We start from the raw sequence: 20,295 nt of genomic DNA, 5'->3' as shown, positions 1-20,295 counted from the left end.
TGAATCACAAAAACTAATGTGGATTAACACTGAAGCAACAAGAGCCTCTTAATAAAAGCTTTTATCATTGCTTAAAAAAATTACCAGATTAAGTATGACTAATTTGTAAAACATTTAATTGTTTGAAAGAATGTATTGTTTTCGTGCAAATCTGAAATCCAAATACTTAACACATCTTCTGCTTAAATGCATATGAGCATGGCTGCCTTTTTTCTTTTTACTTGCACCTTTTGAAATGACTTTTTAAATAAAACTTTACAGATAGAACTTCAAGCATTTCAGAGTTCCAGATTAAGTAATATTGCAAAGGTTATCTCCTGCAGAATTTTAACATGATGTTCACATAAAAGCACTCTCCAACATTAAATTGTTGGGGTTTATGTGATGTGGATAATACTACTACTTTTTATTTTTTTAAAAACACAAAACTACCATTCTGGTCCTAAATTCTTGTCTCAGAATATCATCATGTAAAACAGCGCTCAAATACTTAATGAAAAGATTCTTCTAAATAATGTATATTAAGTGCTTTTCATTTCAAAACATCCCAACATGCTTTGCAAAGAGTATCACTGTTTTCACTTCTTGGGAGCAACACAGTAGCTGCTCTGAAGGTGATTTAATAGTACATCACAGTTAAGTCTACGAAGCCAGAACGACAGTATTAAATTGAAAAAGCAAGAAAACCATCGAATAGTTGCATACTCTGAACTATTTACACTTAGCTCCTATAATTCTAGAGAAAAAGTACCTTCGATAAATGCTGATTCAAGCAATGAAGATATCCACTGAACACTCAGTCAAAAAGATGCCATTTGAAGTACAATGCCCCCAGTACTAAGTTGAAGCATCAGTAATTAAAAATAGAATACCAATCTCATTCAGTCAAGTTCTTCCAAATTTTAAGCTTTCTCTGAACTTCTCCCTTCCAGGACTTTAGAGGCCTGACCCTCCTTTACTTAGAAGATCTGACAAGGCAGCAGCCCAAGGTAGCAGCATGCCTGCAGTACAAGAACACAAATATGCCCACAGTGCGTCTAAAACAGTACTCTTAAAACGAAAAAAACTTGTAGCTCAGCACACTGGTACTCACAAGCTCTGAAATGCTTTGCATCTTTTTAAAGGTTTACTATTTTTGGCAGGAAAATGAGGGAAATTTAGTAGTCTTGCATACAGTTCTGCAAGTGTTGCCTGAAGAAGTCTGCAACCTTCACATTGCTGGTGCATAGAAATGGTAACGCTACCCTACTCAATTTAGAGGAAGGAGGAGCAACTAAAATAGTAAAATAGTTTCTTCCTCACTATCCGGAGTTTTCCCTTCATATAAGTCACATCCAAAAAGCGAAACAAGCCAAACTAAATGAATAAATTCACAGAACTGTGCCAATAGTTCTCAAATTGGCCCAGTTTTACTAAAAATTTAACTGCTTTCAACAAGCAGCCACCTCCAACCCCTCTTTTTTCCCTTAGGCATTTCCAGGAGAATCTTCCATGCAAAACAGGGACAGGGAAGATTACTAAGTAAACTTTTGCAGGTCACAGTTCAATACTAGACTTTGGCAGAGCAGCCATCCTAGACCAAAGAGGTTAATCCATGTGTGTTGGACAAGATGAAAATACCAAGCTACGAGGCAAGAACAGCAATCCCAATGCCTCATCTGCAAGCCACAGCAAAACAGAGAACTGTTTGCCACCTATGAGCTGCAAAAAGAGCCCATTGTTTCTCTACTTGTTTGGATTCACTTTCATTGCATTGATAAAAATTTTGCCGGCTGAACTCATCTGCTGCATAGCAAATGTAGGCTTTCTTTGTGAGTAAACTAAAGGATGACGCTCAGACAGTGGATTATGAGCCACACAAAAGCGATGTGCTTTCCAGTCGTACAAACCCAGCTACGAGGAATCCAAACAGAGCAAAGAGACCACTTACAGCACTCCAGCCAACTCACAGGGAAAAGAGCCTTTATAAACAAAGCATTATGAATTATAACTAGGGTCTTGGAAAATATGTTTGTTTCTACAAACGTAACCTGACCAAGTCAATCTCTCTCAGTCAATGCACTACACTGAGATGACTCCCTGGAGGATTTATTTGAAAGGCTTAAGCTTCTTTAGAATTAAAGTTTACTGCATCTTTCTTCTAGTTTCAACAAATTAAATGCTCACTATCCACTCACACTTCAATAAATCCTCAATTCTAACAGGTAAATAAAAGGAGGAAGAAAAACAAATCCATGCCGCCTTATCATGTTAGTTTCTAGACTGTAGTTACACATATAACAGACACACAGAAAAGGGGTGGGTGTGTGGGGGTGTGTGTGTGTTTTAATTAAAAAATACATAGGTATAGCAAATTCATGGAGGGAACTCTCAGAGAGGGCCAAGTCCTTGTCATTGCTACTGAGCTGGCAAAGCACAACCTTCTAGCTGGATTACCAGACAAGCAGCATGTGATTCTCCTTCCACTATTACTCTCGGGCACGTGAATCTGATCAAGTCACTTAAGTATTCTGTATCTCATTTTTCCCATACATGAGCACAAATTTCTTCATGTCTCTCCAACAGTATTATCCCACAGCCAAATGGTACTCAGAATCAGGATATCTTCCCTGATGCACAGATCTAAGCCTCACTCACTGTAGTTGACTTGACCTTTACCTTTTCAAGCCATACCGTATTTTCTGAGAAAGGATCCTACAGGAAGAACTTTGGTAACGTTCACTTTCAGAAACGTGCACACACTTCTGTCTTTCCAACATTCTTCCACTACAACCTTCAAATTTCTGTATTTGCTACCCACAAACCAGTTATTCCCAAGGGAAACTGTTCCATTTAAAATAAATAAAATCCTCTATCAATAATTTTTTTGCTTGCCTAAGACTTATTTTATTACATGAAAACCTTTCCCTACTCCACACCCCAAAGAATAGTCATGCTCCTAGAAGGCTACAAAAGGATGCTCCTAGATAACAGGTGACTAGTTAACTATTAAGGAAAAAAAAAAAATCAGCATTGTTTTGCTGCTTTAAAATGAAACAAATTTTAAAATTATAAAATGAAAGCTTTTATACCACTGTTAACAAAACTCAAAGAACAGAGACATTTCAACTACAAATTCAAGAAAAAGGAAGGTTCATTTGTGGGGTTTTTTGGGCAGTCACAGCAGGTGTTATTTTTTAAATGCCTATTCCCCCTCACAATGAGGAAGAAAGCAGTGTCAGGATGCATACACATTGCAGGCTTCTTAGCAAGTAGCAGAACAGCAGTTCATGTTCCCAAAGACATACCTGCACCAACATTTTAGCAGATAATTGATTTCACCTTCCCATTCACCTTGGCCATTCTATTCTAGATTCACATTGCTTACATACTTTCTATGCCTAACTAGACTGGGCTTGAAGATGAGAAAAAGCATCTGAAATTTCTCTCGTTTTTAATGCAGATAGTACTACATAAAACAGATCACTTCCTAACAGAGGTGGATCATTAATTATAAAATAAGATGCTTCACTTACTTTCAACCCTTTAGAATAGCTACTGTTTGATTCATACAGCATTTCATTCAAGTTGCTAACACATAACATTAGCCTCTCTTGCTGAGATGCATTAAAAAAAAAAAAATAAAAAATTAAAACTAATCAAGGTTTCCAGTGCAAATATAGTTAGTTCACATTAGCTACTTCTCCACCGGTAGTGACAGAGCAATATGAATTAATATGATAAAGATCAAGGTAATCAGAATATTATCTAAAGAGACTACTTTTGTTCCCTCACTCCAAAAAACTTTATGTGTTCTATTCTTGCCTTAGGTATATGAATAGATACACGAAAGAAAACAGGGAGTTAAAAAATAACAGAGAAGCAGGTATTCCTTCTGGTGTATATTTCCTTCCTCTGCAATACCTCAACTCTTTAAGAAGCATTCTGTTAGAAAAACCTGTAAGCTGTCCTGTTAGATCTTTATTATATTCAAGTGATGAATGTAAGTCTCTTTTGCTTAATGTGCTTTTACATGTGCATCAAAAAAAAAACCCAAACCTCGAGCATACCGACCCAAACAGACGTGCTTTCCAGAAGCAGCAAGCTGCATGACAGTAATACAGTCCTGCACATCACTGGTCCAGTGCAGTATAAGAAAATAGGGTTATATAGTAACAAAAATGCTTTTAACAACAAAATTTCCAAGCAAGATGCTCATCCATTCTTTATGCTGTATTTAAAAGGTACTTGTAACCACTCACAAACATTAACTGGTACTCACATTAAATAAGGTTACCCTCCTTATTGGACAGATGGGATAATTCAACTGAAGTGACTTTCCCATAAAGCAAGCATAGGACAGAGATATAAACGGAACCTAGTCTAACATCTTGAAGTGCAAGACCATATTAAATAGCTGCCCATACACAGAAACATAACACAGAGCAGACACAAATACAATGTATCAAACAAAGACCTTCAAAATTCAGATACACAAGTTCAGATTAATCTAAATATTGTGACACAATTAAAGAGTTTTAAATATTGGAAAAGGGAACCAAAAAAATCCGTTTGGGGATTATCTGAAGTATTTTATGTAGAGAACAATAGTAATTACCTTACTTCTCTTACCAGGGATAGTCATTACAATTTTAAATTCATAGCTATGTAAATTTCTGTATACAGAAAACATTAAATATCAAACAAGTTGATATGTTTCAAGTCATTATCAACAGTGTTTAGCATATAAATTAGCACAAAGTGCCTACAAACAGTTATTTTTAAACTGTTAGGAAAAGAGTAAATTATTAAATATTTTTTTCTCTTTACCCACAAGGAAAAATGCAATAATATAAGGCACAAGGAGCATTGCTCAGCATCTTTTAAAAATGAATAGATTTAATACACATGAAGTGTGCTGGGAGAAAGGGCTTCATCTTGCAGAAAGGTATCTTTCCAAAGAAGCAACAAATAAAAACCAACCAAATAAAAAATATATGGCAAGGCAAGACTAGACATTCATCATTTAAGGCTGTTGATATTTTAATGATACCAATGATCTAATGATTGAGCTTTTGAAAGATATAACAAGATAAAATTAAGTTATTCTTTTAATAAAAATACATAAGGCTTCTTTTACAAGCTTCAAAATTAGCCGCTCCAGCTTTCCGCACTTTTGGTTTTGATACTTAAAAGCAGGCAGCATTATGTTCCCCTTCCCAAATCAAAAATTTCCAAACAAGGCATGACAAAACAAGCTGAAGTCCTGTGTTAGCTTACAGGCTACAGGCATGCAGGGCAATCTGTTGTGCCAGTGCGGTTCTCAACAACATTGTTATCAGAGAAAGCGCTGACATCCAACATTTAATCTACCATCAAAACTGAAGTCTACGTTGTCTCTCACTAGTACCTCCAAAAAAGTCATTTGCAGTACAGACTGATCCATGCTTTAACAAGACATATTAGAAAGTAATTAAATTTATTTTCTGGTTGATTTTTGGACTCACATAAAACATGTCCCTAGGCTATAACCAGCAAGAGATTCTTCACTTAGAATTAAATTACTGGTTACTTTTCTGCACTCCTTGTTGGGGTTAAAAAAAAGAAAGTGCCTGGGGTTCTACAAGGCCTTTCTCCTGCCGTAAAACAATCAAAGCTCCATGGCCATTTTCCCACCCAAACAATAAAAGCAATAAACACTATTCAGACATTCCCAAAACTCATGGATTAACAAAAGAGGATGAAGGGCGTGGGGGGTAAAATGAGGTCTGACAACAACAAACCCTGGGGAATGCACAGGACTGGGGAGATTCCATAAACCCAATTACAGCCACGGGACCTACGCACAGGGTGAAATTGCTCTCAAGCCCACAAAATTAAAGGGGAGTTTACACATAGGGAGACAGCCTGCAACAATGCTCCGTTTTCATCGTGTATTTATTTGCGAAAGGCAGCACAAGACAGACTCAGCTCAGGTGCTGTTCTGACTCTAACCAGGTAAACGTGGGAGGTGAAAGGAAAGGCAGGTGGAGAGAGGGAAAGATGTCCGGTCTCTTACACCAGCTGATCTACTAACTACACTGCCAGTGATGGTTTTCCCCCCAAAACTTAATTATCCTGGCTGCTCGAGGGGGAGCAACTCTGGAAAGGTACACTTCTCAACAGAGCAGCAGCATTTTCGATGAGACTGCTCCACACAAGGACATGAGTGCAGCATCCTTCCCATCTCTCTGCTTCCAGGGCAGATCATCAAGATCCAGATGCTGGTTTTGGAGCTTCTACCGTGAAACAGTGAAACCACAGTGTATACCCACCAGCGGGATCCAACAAGAGTTGAATGGGACCCAATTACACAGTTAAGCTGGGGTGGGTTTTTTCCCCGTTATCTGCAGAAATAACTGCAATAATCTAAGGCTCTACAAAAAGGAAAAAAAGCAATGGAAGGGACCAGTGAAACTCCTATTGAAGGTAACTGGAAGATTAGTTTTAAAGGTGCTTGCTTAAATAAATGAATCCAGTGTAATTGGACAGTCTAGGAATTACTACTATAGATTAAAGCCACTTTTGGTTGGCCTGCTCTAAACTAACCAATTTAAAAATCAATCAGATATATGAATGGCATAAAAGCCTGGGTATAAACATCCGTGTCAAGTGCATTGTCTGCCTTCAAGTAAATTACATTAATGAACTAAAATTGTATGGTTGTTTTTCATACCAGGAGACAATGTTTACACTTGGCAAAATCCTCTGGCCTAGATTTTCAGACAGAACTACTGGTTTCAGGCACCTTGCATTTGAGCTGTCACACTGCCCAGAGAGCTGTGGACCAGAACACAGTTCTTAAGACAAATAAAAATCCATCAATAAGGGTATCTCACTGGAGGGGGGGAAAAAAAAAAAAAACAAAAAACAAACACACACACAAAAAAAAAACACAACCAACCACACAAAATTTCCCCATCTCTTTTTTTTTTTTTTTTTTTTTTCTCCCCAATACCAGATCCAGAAAGATCTGAGCCTCTCTCTCAGGAAATGCTCATAACACATGTAAATTGTTAAAACAAGAACTCAAATACTATGTTACAGTATGACTCCACTGCTTCATATAAAAAAAACAACACTGATGACACACAGAGTAGGAAATGAGACAAGGAATCAGTGGCATGCCTGTAGCACAATTCTGTAAATGATAGAAAATTGATATATATGAAAATCTTTCTTGAAGATTTGAAGATGCCTTTTATCAATATTGTCCTCAAAAGGAGCAAGATGCAACATGATGCATTCACAGATAAATACTTAGCATTAATTTAGAAGTCCTGGTTTGTAAACTGCTTTTAGCAGAATGTCCAGAGTAAGAACATGACAGGAGCAGAAGATGCTTCTGTCATGAAAGTTCACTTGATGACAGACCTCTACAAACTCACCTCGGTCTACGCTTCACCTGAAGCTGCTGATACATGCATCATTGTGACTCAAGGTACCAAATACTTTGTCCACCCAAAGTAGAGCCCAAAATAGCTGCAGAAAGTGATGTAAGAAAAGGCTTGTGCATAATAATATGAAAGACTGCTTCTCTGTCATTTCATTTAGGCAGTGGTCCACAGAGGCAATCTTTCTGAAGATCGCTTGCACTCTTCATGTTTTATCAATATCTGCAAAGGCCTTTCACATCAGCTAACTGTAGATCTGCATTTCCTTTGTTTTGAGAGGAAGCAACAAGTTTGTCAGAGTGATGTATCATTTAAAAGTTACACAAACCTATATAAAGAAAGATTTTGAACTTTTACTCTACTCTGGAGGCTATCTACAGCTCAAATTCACAAAACAGTGCTGAAGACAAATCAAACAGCTCTCTATAATGCATGGTACAAAGCAGACTATCTGGGCCAGAATATTCTTCTCTACAATCACTATTTTCTTTCCTAGTTCTATATAGTAAGTAGTGAGAAAAGAGAGTAAAGCATTTCAATAGAGGTCTTCTGAAGGAAATACATGTAGAACAGACCCTCAGGAATACTCTCCTCACCTGGAAACAGGACTGCTACAGATACAAGAGTCACTCAAGTATAGATAACGATTTATCTGGAAGTCATTTTGAGAAGCAAATCCCTCATGTAATAAGGGAGCTTGGCTCAGGAAGCACTGAGGCAAAGTCAGACAAACAAGTTTGCAACCACGGTCTAACTTGTATCCATCACTTGCGTTCAGAATGGAATGGCTTGCTAAACCAGAGTGCCTGATCCCTGTTTAACTGGTTCATCACTTGCCTCTGGGTGTCCCATTAGCTTCCACATTTGCAGCAACACAAACACTGTGTTTTTATTATTTCTCTAATCTTGTTTTCCACATATTACATACAACAGTAAGTGTTCATTACAGCAGCATACAGGTAGGTGAAACCATACCTGCTTTACAAGAATGGAAAAAATTACTAGCACAACAAAGCTCTCAACAATAATAAGTAAAAAAATGGTTCAACAGCTGCTAATTTTATTCAAGAACACATTACTATAACCACATCTGTAGACTTCCACTATTGGTTCCTGCAATCACTACACTTCTTCCATTATCACATCCTAGAAAGCCATTATTTGCAGACTGTCTTTCCAACAGTACTATGACAAGATCTACCTTCTGTACCTGCTCCTCTGCGTATCTCTCTCCAGATACTTCAAATGCTTCATGGCAATGGCCCAAGCTACCCAAGAGATTACCTCCCACAGCAGCTGCATTTCACTAGAAGCCGCTGGGAACCATTTTTAAAAAGTAAAATAAAAAAATAAAAATCTAAAAAGAGTAGAAAGCAGAAACTTCACGTAAACTGACTCCAGAAAGTAAAATGACCAAAGACCCCACAGTTTCCAAACTCACGTAGAAATGTATTCCTTTGACTCCAGCTCTCCTGCAATTACTTTTTCATCCTCAAGACACACCCACTCACCCACACAAACCAAAACAAGCCCAACACAAACCCTATAAACTTAATCAAGGAAGGAAGAGCAAGCATGAGATGTTTATTTCTATTTTTAAATACCTGGGAGGTGCCCCAATGCTCCCTGCCTAGATAGATAAAACTAAGTAGGTGCTCCAGAACAGTGAGATCCAGTGCATGATCTGGCACGAGCAGGCACATCCAAACAACAAAACATGAGAGCAACTCAAAGCGCTAGTAAGAAAGGCTTTTGAAATAATTATTTCCTCTAAGCCAGGACAGACGGTAACTTGGGGTGCTGTTGCAGCAAAGTACATATATGTATATACACACACATACACAGAGTCAAGCACACCAAAATGCTCTAAGCAGCACTATGGTTTATAGAGAACAAGACAGTCTCCTCCTTGTTCCCACAGTTCTTTTCTGCCTCAAGCAAAGTTGGTTGCCACTCTGGTTGCTCTCTCCCTCACCCAAATGGTTTGCATAGCAGATCTGCTGAAACATCAAGTTTTAACCAGGCCTTAATCCTGCTGACTTTTCTCGCAGAACTGCTGGAAAGGAATTCCTCCTGGCAGCTGCAGTGCCTCTGCTCATTAGTTTACCAAGCAGCATCAGAATGAAAGAGACAGGCACATCATTTCTGTGCTGCTGCAGAAAACAGAGATAAGGACCAGGCAGGCAAAGGGAATGCTCCCAGTTTCCCGTACATGTACTGGAAGAAGAGGACAGAAAAGGCAGGAGGTTTTAAGACAGGAGCACGGCTTGTGAGAATCTAAGCAAGTTACTGCCACGCTTGCTGCTGTTGCTGGGAGGGATCACAACCTAGGAGGAAACTCTCCTTTTTCTTCAGCCTTTACTAGTAAGATCTGGAGGTGGAGATGTCATCATTTTAGGGTTGGGGTTTTTTTTAACTCCTCTTTTAAGGCACTTTAATGCATTAAAATGCCTTTTAACCAGGCATGGCACAGTTATCTGCATCAACTCCAATGTCTCCTGGATACTAGAAGAATGAGTAGGATGACATTGCAAAATAGCTGTCCACTTGCTCACAACATTCTTTGTCCAGACAGCACCCTTGCACACAGGTCAGATCATGCAGTCCACTTGGCAGATAAAGAAAAGCAAGTGTTTTTACTTCTTGCTATACAATTTCCTTGAAGTAACCTTATTACAGATATTGTTTATTAAGCATGCTTAATGTAAACAAAGTACATCCCTTGGAGGATCCACACAGAGCTCTGTACCATTTACGGTGACTGGTAAGCCCCGTGTTGTTCAATAATGTCTCTTCCTCATCGCAGGCTGACTACCATTTTAATAAATATTTAATAAGTAGACAAGAAAAGCAAGAAGCTTCACAGCTTGAAGTTTTCAGGTGATAACATGCATGATGTTGAATTTATCCAAACAAGAAGCATATAGACACTGTATCCAGAGTCCTAACAGCACATCACAGGTACAGCACACGGATCTGAGTATGATTAAAACAGTGCCACGTACAGCAACACCAGTTCACAGAGCAAAATGTTCCTACTAGAGCAGGCAGCCCAGTTCTCAGGTCACAAGAAGCTAAACACTGGGACCTGCAATCACCACAGATTTCAGTGGCCCACACTTTCATCAGGCACTGCCATACAAAAAGACTTCCACTGCACTCCCCACTCCAAAAATGCCCCCTTGGACTCTCTCTTACCTATATCACACTTTTCTCCTAAAAAGATCATCTGCCATGTGCAGACAATTCTAACCATACCAAGAAACTTCCTAAAGGTAGAAAAAAATATCATCTTTGCATATGAAGAATATGAATTCTTCCACTTCTAAGATACATTCTGATTAGTTATATGCTCCCGTAACCAACTTGATCCTAAACCAGCCTTTGAATTTAAGAAACTCTACATGTGGTTTGCTGGAAGAGGTATTTGTTTTCCCTGTCACCACTCTCCTCATTTTCTGGAGCAAGGTATTACTGACTATTTTAATTGCTCTGCTAGAGAAGAGAAATGGGTGCACACAGACAAACAACTGCAGTGAGTAGAAAAGGAAGAACGCTTCATCTCCGAATTAAGGATTTGCATACTGGGTTTTATCTGTAACACCCACTGCAGTATTTTATCCCAGACTCTCAGATCACAAAAGACAGAGCAGACAGTGACTCACTGCAATTTTGGTTCTGCATGTAGTGTTTCACGTGGACCAGTCAATTCTGATTCTGCCAAACAGCCTTCATCAAGCACTTAGAAAGTAAAGCATCTTCTCTAAGAGAGAGTTCCTATTCATGTGCTGCCTTCATGAGGAAAGCTCCAGAGATGGAAGGGAATTTAGTCAATGTTTCCCCTTTGTGTTGTAATGATTTAAGATTCAATTAATACTACACGGGGAGGCACTAATTCTGAAACACCTGCCTTAGTGATAACCGGATTAAGACCTCCAAACTTGCTCCACTTCGAACAGCAGCAGTCTGCCAAATGACAGCAGTTGTCAATATCGACCAACTGGAGAACGGGTTTTCTGTTAAATCCTAGACCACTCTTTAAAGAGGATTCCCCACAAAACAGGAGGGGGGAAAAAAATAATTAAAAAACTGAAAAAAAAAAAAAAAAATCACTTTGACAGCTCTGAATTTGTTTAGCCAGAAGTCACAGCTCCTCCTCTGCACGCTTTGAAGGCTGGAGGCTGGCAACGTTCCTATCAGATCCTTTCAAATCCCTTAAAGGGAAGAGATAAAGCCAAAGAAAGGGTAACGCCACCCACAGAGACAGAGCCACTCTCTAGCTAATCGATATACTGTGTGGACTAGAGAGAACAGCTTGAAGATAAATTTGGGGGCGAAAGGCTGGGCAGGGTGGAGGAAGAAGAGCTGAGCAGCTAGGTTCATTGTGAGAAATGCCAATAGGTTGGCATTTGGTTTGGGGTTTTTCTTTCCAACCCCCCACAAAACAGGGGTTTCTTTAATTAGTTTGGGTAGCACGAAGCTTCCCAGATGAACACAAAGTGCCTCAGAATTAGGACCATGCTTGTCTGAAATCTTTAGACCTGTGTGCCAGCCCAGTAATTAACAAAGCAAAAGACCTTCCTACCTTTTCAAGGCCACAGAAATTATTTCAGTCACAGAACAAAGAGCTGATTTTTATTTTTTTTTTTTTACCTTTCCAGCCCTTCATCACACTCGCATATCGTGACCTATTTGAACCACACTTAAAAGCTCGATCTGAGTGCTCAGTGATACATAACTTCCATTTTAGTGAAACAATCCATCTGCTCCATGTGACTCAGAGCCTGCTTTAAGAATGCAATACTGTTTAGGCCAACGGTTGCACCGCACAAAGTGTTTTGTTCACATGCATTCCTTTGGGATGACAGAGCCTATCCACGGCCCGTAACGGTTGGGGCCTGTGGTTTTTTTTCCCTCATCCGCTGAATGCTGCAGTGACTAAGCTGACAAAAATTCCTAGCCAATTATAAACCCACTTAAAGAGACAGGCAATCCCCCTGCAACCTTCTCTTGCCATTCTATACGGGAAGTTTCTATACATAGAAAAACATCTCCTCCTCCCAAGGCCTGCATTGATATAAAAGACTTTCTCTGCGCGCTCAACACTTCAAACATGCTTCCTAAATGGCATCATTTCCCAAAACTATAACCAATACTCATCCATATATATCCCTCACACATCAACCGGAAAAAAACAAAATAGGAGAAACAGACCCCTCAATTGAGTTACGCTAGTAAAAAGTTAGAGAAGCCATTAATGGAGGGATGATGAGTATGCCGAGAGGAGATGAGTCTCAACAGCTATAGAGCACTGTTTATTAAGAAGGGAACAGTTAAGCGCCTATAAACCAAATATGTTACAACAGGGAAAAAAAACACATCAGGAAGGTCGCACTTATGTACAAACTAGAAGTTTGATCCACCTAAGAGCGCAAACTGAACTTTAACTAGCAACAACAAGAACTTTGAGTTGCCTCTCGCATCCCTCTGAACATGCAAATCAACAACCAAATTCCAAAAGACACCAGCCAGCCTTTCCAAGGTGGATCCTCAAGTCATGTGCTGAATTCATTCTCGCCTACACTGTCAAGGGCTATACAAACACACTTAATAATTAGCCAGGGCATAGAGAACTATGCTTTAGGCAGGTAACTACAAGTTCACTTTGCCCAGCAAGAAACAGTAAACAAACCAAAAAAATAAATTTAGAGAATAGCAAAGAGTTTCTAGCTTTAAAAGCCCATATTATGGGCACCTCAGACCCTTACCATTTTATGGTGGGCAAATTATTTGCTAAATCATTTTTAGCACTCGGCGGATAGCACATGCACATTCCATTCCAAACCCTGAAAACCTTGCTGGAGAGGGGGAGGAAGAGACAGTTGACAACTGAACCAGGCTGAGTTCACCTCAGCAGAAAAAGGCAATTCAACAATCTGTATTAACATACTATTATCTGAACATTTTTTTATTTTAAGTTAATTTTCAGAGCCATAAACAGACTTGAGAAGGAAATCACACTATTAGTGGGACGGAAGGCTAAACAAAGGCTGTTTCATCACTGTTTAACACTGAGAAACTTGTTTGCCACATGAAAACAATTTATGCAAATGTTCAAGGACAATTCGTTCCTACATTCATGTTTTGGGGAAGGAGAAAAAGGAAAATGGCACCTACTATTCAATAGTTTTAGAGGGCATGATTCCTATAACCAGTGTTGAACCTAAGTTTTACCTTTACTTCTTATGAAAAGTAGGCTGGCAAGTTCAGTGGGTTTACTCGCATCCAAACCTCCTTCAGCATATTTCAGCCAAATTCAACTGCAGATCAGCCATCACAAAAGTTGTATTTCTATATATCCCCTGAAAATGGACAGCTGGGTGGAGGACAGATCTTTTCAGGGCCCCCACCAAGATAAAAAGACTTTGGCTCAAGTTCACCAGTCATTAGACATCCATACAAGTGTTAACTGTCAAAACAGAAATCCCCAAGAAGGCTAGCAACCCACTACAAGCCAGACTCCTTGCGTGGATAAGAGCCACAGACAGAGAACTACGGAAAATGCTAAGCCAGGCTGAGTTTGCCTTGTCCCTGCGACATTTGCAAGAACACAGCAAAAACACAGCTTTCTTCTGGTTTTACACTTGACATTTCCCTGACATTTTCCCTGTAACACTGCTAGCTATTCCCAGCTCCCAGTTGTTTTGCAAATTCATCATAAAATTTAAGTCTTACGTTACATGTAATTAACTATCCAATACAACTGTCTATTCTATTAACAAACATTTGTCTAATATGTATCAATGGGGCCTGGAAGCCCATGTTAAGCAGGTTAATCAAAGATTTGGCTCAAGTTTAGATGCATATTAAATTTCATAGATTTACCATGGTACTGCTGCACAGGAAGGGAAAACAAAAAATAATTCTCTAAATGCATCACCCTCAGTCTCCTCTAGGATGAAAGCAAGTTTCGAAGAACAGAAGTGTTGCAAGTAAAACCAAAAGCATTCTGTTTCCAATCCTAGATAGTGCCAGATCATCAAATTTCTTAAACATCACTAACAACTCTAACATACCTTTGAAAGTAACTTCAGAATGTTAATGAGGTTTTGAAGTTGTTTTTTTTTTTTAAAAAAAAAAGAGTTTGAAATAAATAAGCAACATCTTAGAAACCCTCATTGAATGTGATGGTAGACATCAGCTTCCTACCCCACTCTGTTCCACAGCCTCAGGCCCCTTGGGTACAAAGTCCATTCCTTCTCCCATGAGTCTCCATATAATGAGAGGTTAGACCAGGACTTCTTTTCAAGCACTACACATTAAAAGATCGCACACTGTATGTGTGACGATCTAGTAATGCTTGTATCTTCTTGTAAGAAGGACTGGCATTATTTTTCTTCCCTACCCTTTACCACAGAACATCAGAGAAACTGAACTGAGGAAGTAACATACAGGCAATCCATAAAACCAGGGAATGACTCTTTCCTATGAGTGATCTCCAATTATATTTTTATAGTTGTTTTTCTGACAGTGAAGCACTTGTTTGGCATGAGACAATTGAAGTAAATCCATACTGTAGTAGCAATGAAGATTACTTGAGATTTCAAGGTCTCATGAAGCAAAAATCTGAAGCTAGGAAAGTCAGGCAAAGTGTGGATCGGGAAGAGCTTTCCATCCAGCCAGACTCCAATCACAGCATGCTCTTGTTTAATTGCAATTATAAGACACATTTACATATGCACAAAAAACTCTGCCACCACTTCCTAGTTTGAGCAAGTTTGTTGTGGGGTTAACTTCAGAATTTTTCTTAAATCAGAATGGTCTTTATGTAAAATAGAGTTTGTATTACTCATAATAAATGGGCACATACATTTAACCAACCTATCACTTAACAAGGTACTGTACTTCCACTGAAATCACAACAACATTTACCACATCATTCCGCAACACATGGATTACCCCTCCCCATTATCAGAAACAATACCAGACGAAATAAATTTCTCCAGTAGCATGGATGGTCACTAGAATATGGCTACAAACCACAGGGTGAACATAAACACACCTCTGGAGTGACAGAGATAAAAGAAGTCGAAGCAAGTGTAAAATACGACGTTTTGTCAGGAGGAAAGTGTGTGTGTGTACATGCTAGTAGAAAAGACACAAGGTGTTTTCCAAAATCCTTCTAACTTTTTTATTCTTTATTCCAAAAAGTGAGGAAAAGGTCTGAATATTTTAAAGGGGTTTTTTTAATTTTTTTTTTTTTTTTAAGCCCATGGCAAGTGTCACTGACAAACTTAGTTTCTTGCATCAAGTCTTTCAATACTGGAAAACAAAACTCTAAAATTTGAAGTCCTCTCAAAAACACTACAAATCTTCGTGCCAAAAGAAAGTAGGAAGCCAAGAGGAGTATTCAACATTAGCACTTAGGTTTTGGTGACTAGCACAGGCTGTGAGATTCAAGATATTCCTCCCAGGTTACGGCATTTCGCAACAGAACAAAGAAAAATGGCAAGTATACATTTGTTTAATTTTAGCCGTTTTCTCAGAATATAAACCACTGCTACAGTAATTAACTGCAGATTGGCCTGATCTGCTCTGCGGACATTCCAACTTACTAATTAAATACGCTCTCACAGCCATAATAAAAATTCTGGGAAACCTCTGGCTGAGAAGCAGGCTTCTCAGGAGGGGAGCAAAAGTCAGGAAAAAACTTCATTCAGAACGAAAACACAAAATTTTTTTTAACATGCTCCAGATTTTTCTAATTCAGTGACACCAACTGTGCCTTTTTTTTTTTTTTTTTTTTTTGTCTACCCTTCTGTTTATTCCTTTCAGAAGATGTTTATTTGCTGGAGAGCGCATACCAACAAAATGGACAACCTGTCCATTTCAAAATATGTTCCAGTTTATAGGATAGGGGTTTTTTAAACCAACAGAGGTAGAACTAGCATTACACAGACTAGCTTCACTTAACATTATACAAGATCAAATTTGCTTGCTGAAAGAGTAGGACTTTTAAAGCATGTTATCCATCTGATGACATACACAATTTCTACTATATTTCAGGGTTTAAGAAAAAACACAAAAAATCTTAAATGAAGCAGCAAACAGAAAAAAACACACAGATGTAATTTAAGCAAAGTAAGTGTAATTTGATTCAGCACTTCTGGCTCCCAGCTTCTTCCTCTCTATGTCTACATAGATCATGCATGTTCAGTATTTCTAAAGGACAGAGGAATATAGTGAATACTCCTCAAGAGAGGGGAAAATCAGGGGAGAAGGGGGAAAAAAAATGCCAGCACATTGTTTTCACCACTACTCTGCTGAATCAACGGGGAGCAGATTCCCAGATGGCGTACACTGGTAAGTACTGCACAAGTCAATGAAGCTATGTCAAATGACACCATTCGACTGCATTATCTTTTGAGCTTTGTGTAAACAAACAGGAGCAGATTCCGAATATTTGTGAGAATACATCATGTTACTGTCCCCATATGTTTAAACATTTTAGTAGAAGGTACATATGGACCACTCTTCCCACTCACTGTCATTCTCTCCCTCCTGTTCTTCATTCCTCACATACACCGTAACTCTTCAGGCCACTGTCAAACCAATTCAAAAAGGAATAAGGATACATTTTCATTAAAAACATTTTGTGCTTAGCTGCCATCTGCTTCTTTATCAGCCTCCAAATCCTCACATGCCTCTTCCATGGTCCTCAGTTTCACACATTCGGAAGGTGAAAGTTTTCTTCTGTTGTATTGTGGAGCCCAGTCTACATGAGCTATTGTTTTTAATATTAAATCAACCTCTTTTGAAACAAGTGCTTGCGACTCACAGCCCTAATCTATGTTCTCTCTACAATGCCAATTTAAACCTGCTTTTTTTTATGTCAATGGCAAAATGAATCTTAAAGGTCCCTCATGCACTTCAGATACTCACCTTCACTGCTCTTATGGGAAGCATGGCTATTTCATCCCCATAATTTGCTCTCTCACAAAGGCAGGACCCAGGCTTTCAGACTGTGCTCTTGTCCTCACACAGAACCTGCAGTTGAAGCTGTTAACTCTTCATAGTGGGTATTAACAGTCTGTCCTCCCAAGTCTGTCTTTTATCAGAGTAGCAAAGGAGGGGTCTCAACTAATACTTGACAAAGAGCACCTCCAAATTAACTGAGGGTAGATGGAGAGTGGACAAATAATTAAGATGAAGTTAGAAAGAAAAAAAACACCCCTACAGCATAGATCTTATAAACAGATCACTGCTAGTTTTGCTATTACTTTCTCACATACAGTTTGCCTAGTTTATTTCTTACGGTCCCAGCAAACAGAAAAGTATCTCAGGACATGTTAGCTGGACTTGTTCAAAAAATAACACAAAGGTTATGGTAGACAAGGGAACCTAAACTTCCAGGCAGGCTTTCAAGGTTGTAATTTACACTTGGTTTCTGCAGGCTTACAAAGGCCTAGTGACTAAGGTAGCAGACCTCAAAACTTAGTCATCATCAAAAGGAATATAGAAAACACCACAAATTTTCTTTGCAGTAGACCAGTGGACAGGCAAAGCAAGCATGACACCAGAGACTAGTCTTTCAGGGGGTACACAGCAGGAACAGATTTTCTGGTTCTCACATCAACTGCTGATACAAGATGCAGGCAGCTTCCATAAACGTTTCCAGCAGTCACAACTGCCAGAAAACAACAAAAAACCCCACCAAGCACCAAAGAGGCCATAATCTTATTTGTATGTCTGGACACTCAGTTTTTATCTTTTCCATCTCTACCTCTGCCCCAAAGCACAACCACTGATGCAAACAACTTCAGTGCTCTCCTTTCATCTTGAGGGACTCTTCTATGTGGACCTGCAACCCAAGTGAAGTACAGCAGGCATGTGATACACCAGAAGAAAAGTAGGTGCAAGTCAGAGAGGTGATAGCATGCCAAACCCAACACAGCCACAGCTCCAAAGCGAGCAAACTAGTAACACTGCTGCCTTGGGGCACCCGAAGGTAAAGGAATGTATACTACACAGAAACCAGGGCAGCAAAACTGGCAGAGAAGCTGCTGACGCTCTACGCTGAACCTTAAAAAATAAGACCGATTTTAAAGTTACAGCTTCTTTGTAGCTTGTTTTACTATAGAAACGTCAATGGATTATTGTAAGTCAAACACAGCATATCCTTCCCTCTCTCCCGCCTCCACCCTCAACATTGTTCCTGCACAAGTTATACTGAAGGAAGCATGGGGTTCTTCCTTTGTTTGTGAGCAAGAAAAAGAAGGACAAAACCAACTTCCACTCAACGGCAAAACTAAACAGAAGCCAGGCTACTTAAAGTACTAAGTGTTCCCACACAACATTTACCCACCAACTTCAGATCTTTCCGCATAAAACCTAAACAAGGACAAAGGAGATTTAATACACACTCCTCCACAGATCCAGGGTGAAGAAAAATAAAAAGGCATAAAGGAACACTGAGTGATAGACAGCGTTTTCGGTTTAACATTACTGTGACGCACAAGGAGAATGTCAGGGTTAAATTAGATACTACACTAGAAAAATATTCCCTGGAAAATAACATAGGTCTTATATCTCTACTGGTAGGAAAATGCAGATTGAAACACTCAGTAACTTAAAAGTCTTTGCTTCTATTTTTTTTCATGTCTTGTGTAATTTTGTACTGCAAGAGTCCTCTCCAGATCAGGAGTTCATTGCCAAAGCACCCAAGTAATCTAGCAGGAGAGACAAAAAGCTTCTTTTTGAACAACTGCACATTTATACCTCCCTTGTTTTTCTTCAGAATGGGAGTACTTTGGGTTGGATTTTTTGTTGTTGTGTTTGGGTTTTTTGTTTTGGTTTTGTTTTGGTTTTTTTTTAGATGAATGGCTGGCAAATTTTAAGTCTTCTTCCCCAAAGTCACTGATTTATCACGACAAATAGGTTAAATAAGTCTAACTTTCTCACTCTCTAACTACAACTTGACCATTTCTTTATACACTATGCATCAAGATACCCTAAACTTACGTTGGTCTTCTACAGCGTAATGCTCTTAACAAGCCTTTCAAGGCTCTTTTCCAGTATTTGCTTTCTTCTTCACAATCTCTCATGAAAGGAAAATGAAAACATATAGGCAAAGAAAAACTTTATCTACACCCCTGCCTTAAAAGTGCTGCCCTCACAGTAAAACTATGACCTCATCTTAAACAGATCTCATGTGCATTTGGGAGCTGAATTATTTCAGAAGTCAATCAGCTTTTCCTGCACCTCACTTCTGTCTACTGTAAACTGCCAGAACACAGAACAGAAAGCACGTAAATTGTTATATCTCATTAAATACACCCTAGTTACATCCATTCAAACCACTAAAGGCAATGAGGTTGCACAGGAATCACTTAGGTCACCCCTCTGTAGACAACAGTTACACTCTTCTAATGAAGACTTAAATTTGGCCTGCAGAACCCTAAAGACTAACAGCAACACACAGTAAGAAAGCAATGCAGCTTACTTCCCTCACCTTGGATAAATCACAAAGTCTCCCACTAACAGGCTGAGGGGTTTTCTTTTCTTTGTTTAAAGACAAACTGCTTCTCCCAAGAAATACTGATAAAAGCACAGCCCTACAAATGCCTTTGGAAGAGATATTTTTGGCATGTGTTGACTAAACTGCCCTACAAGGTACTTTAATTTCAGTTCTAATTGAACTTGAGGGCTTCACAAGCAACTGATGAGCCACTTTAGAAAAAACAGTATCCCCAAATGAAGGTAACCTGAACATAGCCCTGTTCCTGTCTTCTCTCGCTGTGGTGTTTCCTATCATTACAGCAGCTTTGGTCAACACTGCAAATGGAATTTAGGAACTGTTCTTCCCAGTGACGACTGCTTGTAA

The 20,295-nt window shown here is 39.0% G+C and overlaps 1 protein-coding gene across 1 annotated transcript in view; it reads right to left on the bottom strand.

The window, feature by feature from the left end:
• IGF1R (insulin like growth factor 1 receptor) overlaps window positions 1–20,295 on the bottom strand; it is a 191,933-nt gene that overhangs the window by 139,311 nt on the left and 32,327 nt on the right. The window lies entirely within an intron of this gene.

Source organism: Athene cunicularia (genome assembly GCF_003259725.1).
Source record: "Athene cunicularia isolate RWA chromosome 10 unlocalized genomic scaffold, athCun1 chr10_part1, whole genome shotgun sequence".
Taxonomy (NCBI): domain Eukaryota; kingdom Metazoa; phylum Chordata; class Aves; order Strigiformes; family Strigidae; genus Athene; species Athene cunicularia.
This window is presented reverse-complemented; position numbering and strand designations above follow the sequence as displayed.